The following is an 8,987-nucleotide window of genomic DNA, read 5'->3' on the forward strand; positions in this document are numbered from 1 at the left end:
GAGCCATTTCTCCAGTCCTGACTTTCCTTTTTAGAATTTTAACTGCTAAGAAAAATTCTACGTACTTCAAGTTTTAGAAGACTTGCTATCATACTAACATTCACGATCTTACTAGACCTAGCTACACAGAGGAACTAGAAACCCCAAAAAGACCTGGATTATTTGGATGGTGAGTTTGTCTGTTAACCTTGGTCAGATAGCTCCCTTCTTGACTGCATTTCTTCTACATTTACAGCTCAAGGGGATGTTATGTTGCCTATTTCGTGTGACATCTTTGCCCTCCTCTGCAACGTACAAGAATGCTGCTCTTGGGACAAAGCACAGAGGAATGTTAGCAAGGGTGCAGGACAGAAAGGGAGCGAGATGCTTGAACCTCAGACCCATTGTGAGGCCAAGGCTGATTACAAACAGCAACCCAGACAGGTCTGCTATGCTTTACAGGAAGGCAAGGATAAACATGGCAAGCGTGGGATCTGAGAGTTTTGCCAAATGAAAACGTGTGTAAATACTCCCTAAGTTTCCCCATGAATCTTCCTAAACCTGGTATTCATTGTCTATACATTAAAGTCCTTGCTGGATGTCAAAACAGGGAATTTTAAAAACAGGAGCCAGGTATTTGAAGGACAGTGTCAAAGAAAATATGTCCATATTCCTCTGTTACCAACAGCTAGCTGATCAAATGCCTGTCCTTTTGCTTGGATAACTGACATGGAACTCACTGCTGAGACTAGATCTTGGAAACACTGGTGAGAAAATAGAAGAGAAAGAGAGAGAGGGACAGAGACAGAGAGACAGAGACACTTGTTAATTTTAGTTTGAGCATTTCAAAGCTGGTATTTGCAAACTCAGAATAAAGTGGGGAGGAGACTTTTCATTAATCCACAATTTTGGAAACAGTTACTCCTAGCTCACAACTGCATACAAATACAAAAATCCTAATGGGACTATTTTTTTTACTAAGCCTGTAACAGTTTACATTCACCTAATGGCCTGGGGTTATGAGCAAACTACTCAATTAGAGAATTTAGGCTGCTTGCCCACATATTTTAGAGCAAATTATCCTTTCGCAAATGCAGAACCCCCTATATAAAAAGTCTAACCAGTATTTCCTGTAAAAAAAAAAAATACTATTCCCCAAATTCCCACCTTGAACCTACTAAGAGTTTGTCTTTCTGCTAGGGCAACGATTTTATGGAAATATTTGTTTTTATATCACATACCTCACTGTTGGTCTTCCTGCTGGTTTGTGTTTTGACCTTTACATAGCTACAAAATTGTAATCAAAACACTTCAAAATGAGGAATTTCTTTCTAAGTCTTTTTCCGAAGTTGAGGATTTTAGATTAGAAAGTATTGAATCCAGCCAATTCTTTGATAACAGATCTTCTGCCTGGGGGGTTAAATGAATTTCATGGTTATCCTTAACACTTACCATTTCTTCTTAGACCTCTTTCATTTAAAAGGGGGTCGGTGCTTCCAATCTATAAACACCCATTAAAAGTTGTCCACCCTTTTATACTTGGCTGCTGGTCTTAATTGTCTGCAGATGGGAGGGTCTCTGCATTTTATTTCAAAGGTAGAGATTTGCAAAATGTAAACGTGCCTATTAAAAGTTCTACATCAAGACTCTCAGCATCCATTAAAAGGATCCATGTGTAAATGGGAAAGGAACTCAATGGGAAAGTGTCTTTTGCTATCAAGCATTTGTAGCTACATCAAGAAAAAAATATATGTCACTACCAATGAGCCACTCATGTGCTCAGCACAGTGCTTTGTCAGAGAGTGAGCTTAAAGATTTTGGCAAAAGTGGGAAGAAAGAAAGAAATAAGAGCTGTTATGCACCTTATCCATTTACACTGCCTTTAAGACGAATGGAAGCATTTGTTAAACTTTACATAACAAAATAAAAATTTCATATATTTAATCCTGTGGAGTATTGAACAGAGAATCTTAAAACATGGCTATTTTCAGTTCACCCACTGAACTATTTGTTTCTATCCTGTTAAAATTCCTTCCCAAAATACTGAATGATTCTCAGTTCTGCCCACGGCTGAGAGCTGAACCCAAGCTCTCTGCTCTTGCAACCGTGGTGTTCTGGCTTATCTTGCCTAAGGGACTGACAGTTCGTCTCAGATCCTATAGTTTCTTTTATCCCCCTTTCCCTCGCTTCCCCCCTTAGCCTTGCTTCCCATTAGCCCACCCTGATGGCTGACCACTTCTAATCCATAAACTAAGCACATGTGAAGCACAAAAAATGTGTGTCTTTTATCTCTGCAAAATCAAACCCATTGCAGATGTGATTTAATTTTATTTTCCTGGATCTAAATGAAATAGTCTGAATAGTACAGAATAATGCTAGAATCTTTGTCATTAAAAACTAGCCCTGAACAATCACCTTATAGTCAAGACTATAGTGAAATTGCTATAGATTTTGTTCATTTTGGCTATGAGCCTCACAATCTATACCCATCAGGTAAATAGAGGTTTGAGTATATAACAAATATATTGCCTTCATCATTTCTCTAAGCACAATGAACCATTTAGTTTTAGATAACCAGTAGTTCCCCCTAATCTCAGTTTCAACAGAAAGGGTGCAGTGACACTGTTTAAAAGATGTTCTAGTTTTTGAGGTTGCTATTTATTTACTTATTCATTTATTACATTTGTCTGTGGCAAAAGAGGAAATAGATTTTGGGTGCCTCAATAGAAAAACAAAAGAGTTGAGGTTACCTTCCTTCAGCTTTCAAAAACACATTGATAAACTTTAACAACATTTTACTTTCAAAAACCATTTCAATATTTGTTATCTTTGTCAGGGTAAGATCTCTGATACTTTTACATGTGGCTCTTATTATGTGAACGGTTGTCTAAACTCACTATTGAACATAATTGTATGAATTACGAACTGTGACTTTATTTCTTTTATAATCTTTGTAGTTCTTGCCATTACTTTTACATGTCTATGTCTGGCATTGTGTAGCTTTGAAACTGTGCCAAAAATATTTATTGTCGTATATCTGGCATTCTCATACTATGTGGTTGGGTTTGCTCTCCAAGCTGGGCAAAGCTTATTAGCAAATACAGTTCTTGGCATTTGTGTACTTCTAGTATGTCCCTGAACTATATAGCCTTTCACATTGCCTGAAACAAGTATAAAGTTAAAATCCAATGCTTGATTATCTTCTCTTCTTTTTAACTTAATAAAGTAGGGGAAAAAAAAACAGAAATAAATAAAAACAAAGAAACCCACTCCAGTAAAAGTATAGCTTTAACTGAAAACTGGAAATACTCTGAAATATTCCCATGGCTGACTGGATAAAATTTCCCTGTATGTAAATCCCAGAAACCTGAAGCAGGCATTGGTGCCTGGTAGTGCTGGTATTTTGTAGTCGTATGAGTTGATAATGGAAATAAAAAGCAAAACATCTATGAGCCATTTTTTTCCTGAGTCTCCTTGCAGTTTGATTGCTTTATAGAAGTATTATGAAGTGTTCCAATCCTGTGCTTGGGGCTGTATCTTAGACTCCTTCACATGGCTGTTTGTTATATTCAGACACAGCATCACCTTCTTCCTGTGGTTCCTTCTCAGTATACTTTTGTGTACACAAATACAGTAGCTTATTAGCACTATTAAGGCGTTTTAAAGGTGTACTTAAGCTGATTGAGCTCTTTACAAATTATTTTTAGATTATTTTATGTGCATGAATGTTTTGCCTGCATCTGGTACCTGTGATGGTCAGAAGAAATCATGGGGCAGGGGTGGGGGGGGTGCTGTACCTGGAATTAAGGATGGAAGTGCTGAATTTGCCTGTGACTCCAAAATACCTGGCACTGTCTTCTGGCCTCCATGGGCTTTCAAACTCACATGTACATATGTACACGTACATACGGGCATACCCACAATTAAAAATAAAATAAAATTTTAAAAAGGAGAGGCTGGAGAGATGGCTCAGCAGTTAAGAGTGCTTGCTGCTCTTGCACAGGACCCGAGTTTGGTTCCTAGGACCCACATGGCAGCTCAGAGCCACCTGTAACTCCATCACCACTGCATGTAACTCCATTTCTAGAGGATTTGCTGCCTACTTCTGGCCAAAGCAGTCATCAGGTAGCAGGCATACACATGGTGCACATAGATGCATGGAGTCAGAGCCCTCATACACCTAAAATAAAATACGAAAGAAAAAAAAACAAAACAAAAGCAGAAGTCCTTCTGAGATCATAGGTACCCAGGGGGAAAGTGCTTGCTCTGTATGTCCAAGGTTCCAGATTTAATTCTTAGCATTGCGAAGAACAAGCACGCTCTTCTAGGAAAAGCCAGCTAGGGAATTAGTGTGGGGCTTTTGGGGGTACCGCTTGGGGTTTAATAATAAAGATGTGAAGACATCTGTATAGTTCAAGGCTGCTGGCCTTCTTGCTGGGGCAGTCTCTCAGCCAGCTTCTAACTTAAGCTCACATCTCTGCCACTGGGTCCTCGTCACTTGGTTCTCTCTCTTTACCTCTTTGTTCCATTCATGTCCATGCTTCTGTCTCCAGCCTCTGTCCTTCTGCCTCAGCGCCAGCCGGCCAGCCTTGCCAGCTCTTTATTTAACAAAAGCAACATTCTGTTCTCACACAAAAAAGCTATTAACATGTTGGGAGAGGTTCCACAGTTTATTCACTGTGGACCAATCAGCAGCAGGACTATACCCAGTCCATATCTCAGTGTTGCCTTTTGGCCAGATTGAGGGCACCGTGTCTTTCATGACCTCCTCCTGGGCAGCTTGCTTTTCACTCTTCTTGAGCAAGTGTGGAAGTGACAGACATTTAAACATAGAAAGCAGGCAATGGGCCATAGAAAGGACAATACAAGTATCCTGCCATCACTTGGTGTCGCACACCACAGTTAACAATTGAAAATGCGGGCACACACGGACAGAGCCACTTGAGAAAATCTGTGTGGGTGTAGGTCATCCACAGGGAATGTGGAAAACAAGACAGGGAGACAGAAAAGTAGGACAAATAACAGGCTGATTGCATCAGAGAAGTGGCTTCGGCCGCCCTCTTGACGTCCTTTTCTGGAATGGAAGTCAGGCCCAGCATGTTCCTGATTAGAGAGACGGGACTGGTCTTTCATGGGCCTAGAAGTGATGTGAAATGGGGGAAAGTAAATTCCGCTCACCTTCTAGGGTTGACAGAACAGGATGCAGTGTCCCAAGGACGTCTTCGTAAAAAACAGTTTGGTGTTCGCTGTTAGGAGCAGGGGCGGGCCAGGAGGTAAAAGTCACGAAAGAGAAAAGTTAGTAAGTGCCACTTCTGAACCTAGGTAGCCTCACAGGAATTGTGTTTCAACATCTTGATGCCTGGAATTCAGGGTGACTCTGCTGCGTAATGGGACGGCAGGCGGGGCACCGCACCATGGAGGGCAGTGCGGAGAACGCCCTGAGGGATTACACGCCAGGAGACAGATCTGGTATACAGGAAAGGGGGAAGGGACCTGGGGAAAGATGGAGTGGGCCATGAGGGCAGAGAGGGAAAGGGGTCACCTACCCGGAGAGAGAGAGAGAAAGAGAGCGTGGGGAGAGGGTGAACAGAGAGATGACAGGGGAGGGGGGCAGAGAGGGAGAAGAGAGAGAGCTGGGGTGGGGGGCAGGTGATGACATAAGTTGTTGCCAGGACCCTGAAGGCAGCTAGTGGGATCGCCTGAGAGCCAACAGACTCAAGAAACAGTAACAATGACCTTAAGAGTGCTGATACAAAGTGCGAGTGGCAGTGGGGTCCCTGGATGACGCCATGGAGCAGAGTTTCTTGATGTGGAATATTCACGTTGGGAAAGGAGGTCAGGGAAATTCGCCATTTTCAAGCCACCGCATCGTGTCTGCGTCTTTATCACAGCAACCCCGCACTTGCCCAAGTCAATACAAGATGTTCTATTTTTAATTTATTTTATTTATTTATTTTTCCATTGCTGAGGACAGAACCCAGGGCTTTGCACTTGCTAAGCAAGCGCTCTACCACTGAGCTAAATCCCCAACCCCAAGATGTTTTATTTTTAACAAAAAATTTTATGTATCGTAGAACCCTCCTTCCAGGTTTTTTGCTGTTGTTTTTACTTTCTTCTACTAGAGCATATACTATATGAGAGCAGGAGATTTGCTTTGTTTTCACTGGAATAGCTGGACATGCAGGGCTGAAGCTGTAGCTCAGTGGTGGAGCCCCTACTCAAATCTGTTGGGGAAGTTTTGGTTTTTTTTGTACGTTGTGTAAATATGCCTTTGTTTTAACCCCAAATGTGGGATTTTAGTTGGGCTATCGTTTGTCCACATCTGTTAATAGTCTTGTGTGGGGCGTGGCTCTTGCCAGCTGGTCACGACCTTCCACGTGCAGCACGGAGTGGGGTGTGGTCCAGGACTCTGAGGGTGTAAGTATGAGACCGAGATAGAGAAGGAGAGGTGCATATGATGGTGTTGGGTGTAGCAGTTTGGAGAGACCGGAGACGGTGTGGTGGTTTGAAGCAGACAGACAGAAACACTTCGGGGCACAGTGACATGGAGGCGTCTGCTGGCTGCATCTGCAGTTGATGGAGATTGGTATAGAGCCCTAAAAGAACCCCTGGGCTCTGACATGGAAGTTTCTGGTTTCTTTGAAGACTCAGCTTTGTCATGCGATGTTCTCCTGCAAGCTGGTCAATGATGTTTTGCTGAGGTTGGCCTGTGAGAGGGCGCGTCATGTTTTGCTGTGAGCTCTCTCATGTGAAGGGAATGACTTTGGCCAGCTGAGAACATCCGTGGGTGAACTCTGAGGAGAGGAGATATATACAGGCCCACGCACAGTGAGACATCACTTTTTGCATCGACATCGCCGCACTGATCTTTGTGCTTTGACACTTGACTTTGCAGAGAGAAATGTTCAAAGAACTTCTCAGGGAAATCCAACTGAATCTTGAGGCTTTCCCAGATTTGTCGAGCTGATTCGTGTTGCCGTTTGGTGTTGGCCTTTGTACTGGACTGCTGGTATCCTGATGACAGAATTTGGTAAATCCCTTAAAGACCCACCGACCCTAATCAGCAGGAAGTTGATAAAAGAGGTCTAAAGCCCTTTCACTACTAATCTCCTATCTAAGGTTGGGGGAAAGGGGTTGGGAAGAGAGGTAAAAGTGTTTAAGAACCCTAAATAAAGTAGGTTTGGTGAAAAATCTAAGCCTATAGTCATCTGGGTCCCCTTTCCTCACTAACCTTTTCTCTCTCCTACTTAAGGTTGGGGGGTTGGTGAAAAGGAGGTAGAGGCCTAAACTCCCCCAAATAAAGGAGAATTTTTAAAAGACCACTACAGATGGCTTTCCACTACACAAGGCACTGGGGCCTACCACCAAACACCACAGAAAACCAAAAGCATAAAATGTCTGGTTCTCCGCTGCTCTGTAGTAGTGGACATAAAATATATCACAATGAAAGAACTTAGTGCAAAGCCAGTTGCCAGTGACATTTAACAAATGAAAAGGTTCAATGAGAAATAACCTAGATGATAAGATGAGTAACATATTAAAAATGGAAAGAAGATAAATGACGTATTGTAGGGGGAAAAAACCAACAAGGTGGCAGGGCCCCTTGGGCCTTAGTTTATTGGGAAGGTGGCTATGAAGGGTTTGCTGACCAGTTTTTTCCCATGTCTTTAGAGGAAAAATCAGCAGGAAAGAACTTAAACTGACTCGACAGTGATAGTGATTAAACGTTAGAAAAGGCTCCAGGGTGATGTTGTAGAATCTCTGTCTCAGGTGACTTTTAAGGACAAACCATCTGTCTTAGACATTGTAGGGAGAGGTCCATATCAAGTGATGGCTTGAGTTCGCTTCTTTTAGGTTTTCAATACCTGTGCCACTATATAGGAAAGGAGGGGGCTGGTAAGCACAGAGTTCACTCCATTGACCAGGCTGATTATGGAGAGAGTTATGTCTTAGGTTTGAGCTGGAGAACAGGGAAATGAAAAATTAGCTAATCAAGTAAGGATATCAGTAACAATACATTCTACATCTAGATCCTTTAAGATACTAAGTGATTTCTACAAAATAAAAATGAACCGCAGATGTCCTAAATCTTTTGATACATTTCAAGGGCTGTGCTTTATTCGGTAAGATTACATTTAATAACAATGATATAAGCATAATGCTTTCCTGTTGACAGGGAAATGCCACGAAAAACAAATTGTTTATGTTCATTTATAAAAGTTTTTTACATTGGTGGCGGAACTGTAAAAGAAAGTAATTTACTTATTAAAATTATAATATTTTACAGCACTTTAAAATTTTATATTAAAGGTGGTATATACCTTTAATCCCAGCACATGGGACACACAGGCCGCCAGATCTCTGAATTCAAGACCAGCCTGAGCAACTTCCAGATCAACCAGGGGTACATATTGAAACCCTGTCTCAAAATAATTATACTGTTAATGTTCCTCATTAATAATCATCATAATACATTTTCCACCACTGTGACAAACAGTTGAGAGGACAACTTGAAAGAGGGAAGATTTATTTTTAGCTTACAGTGTCAAGTAGTTCATGATCAGTTTTTTCCATTCTGTGGACCTGTGGTGAAGCAGAAAACCATGGCAGCAAGAGCATGTGCAGAGACAAGGTGGCTCTCCTCGTGGAGGCTGGGAAGCAGACAGTTGGATGGACTAGGACAAGGCATCTCTTCTAGGGCATGTCCTCAACTGCCCTGCTTCCTCTGAGTAACCCCTGTCTTAGGGTTTCTCTTGCCAGCATCTCCAAAGTGCTGGGGTCTTCTGCTGCACCTAGGCCACACTTTGACTGACAGCCTCTCATGGGCTCTCTTCAAGGTACCAAACCTCAACTTCTTTGCATGACCCTCTCAGTCCTGGGTTTTCAGCTGCTTCTGAGGCTGCACCAGCGGCCTCTCCTGGCCTCTCACAGTGCCAAGCCTCAGCTGCTCCCAATTCAAGATAGAAAATGGCCCCAATGGAGTCTCTAAACTTCCCTCTAAAACGTCA

The sequence above is a fragment of the Psammomys obesus genome, unplaced genomic scaffold (assembly GCF_907164565.1).
Source record: "Psammomys obesus unplaced genomic scaffold, mPsaObe1.curated_primary_1811, whole genome shotgun sequence".
NCBI lineage: Eukaryota > Metazoa > Chordata > Mammalia > Rodentia > Muridae > Psammomys > Psammomys obesus.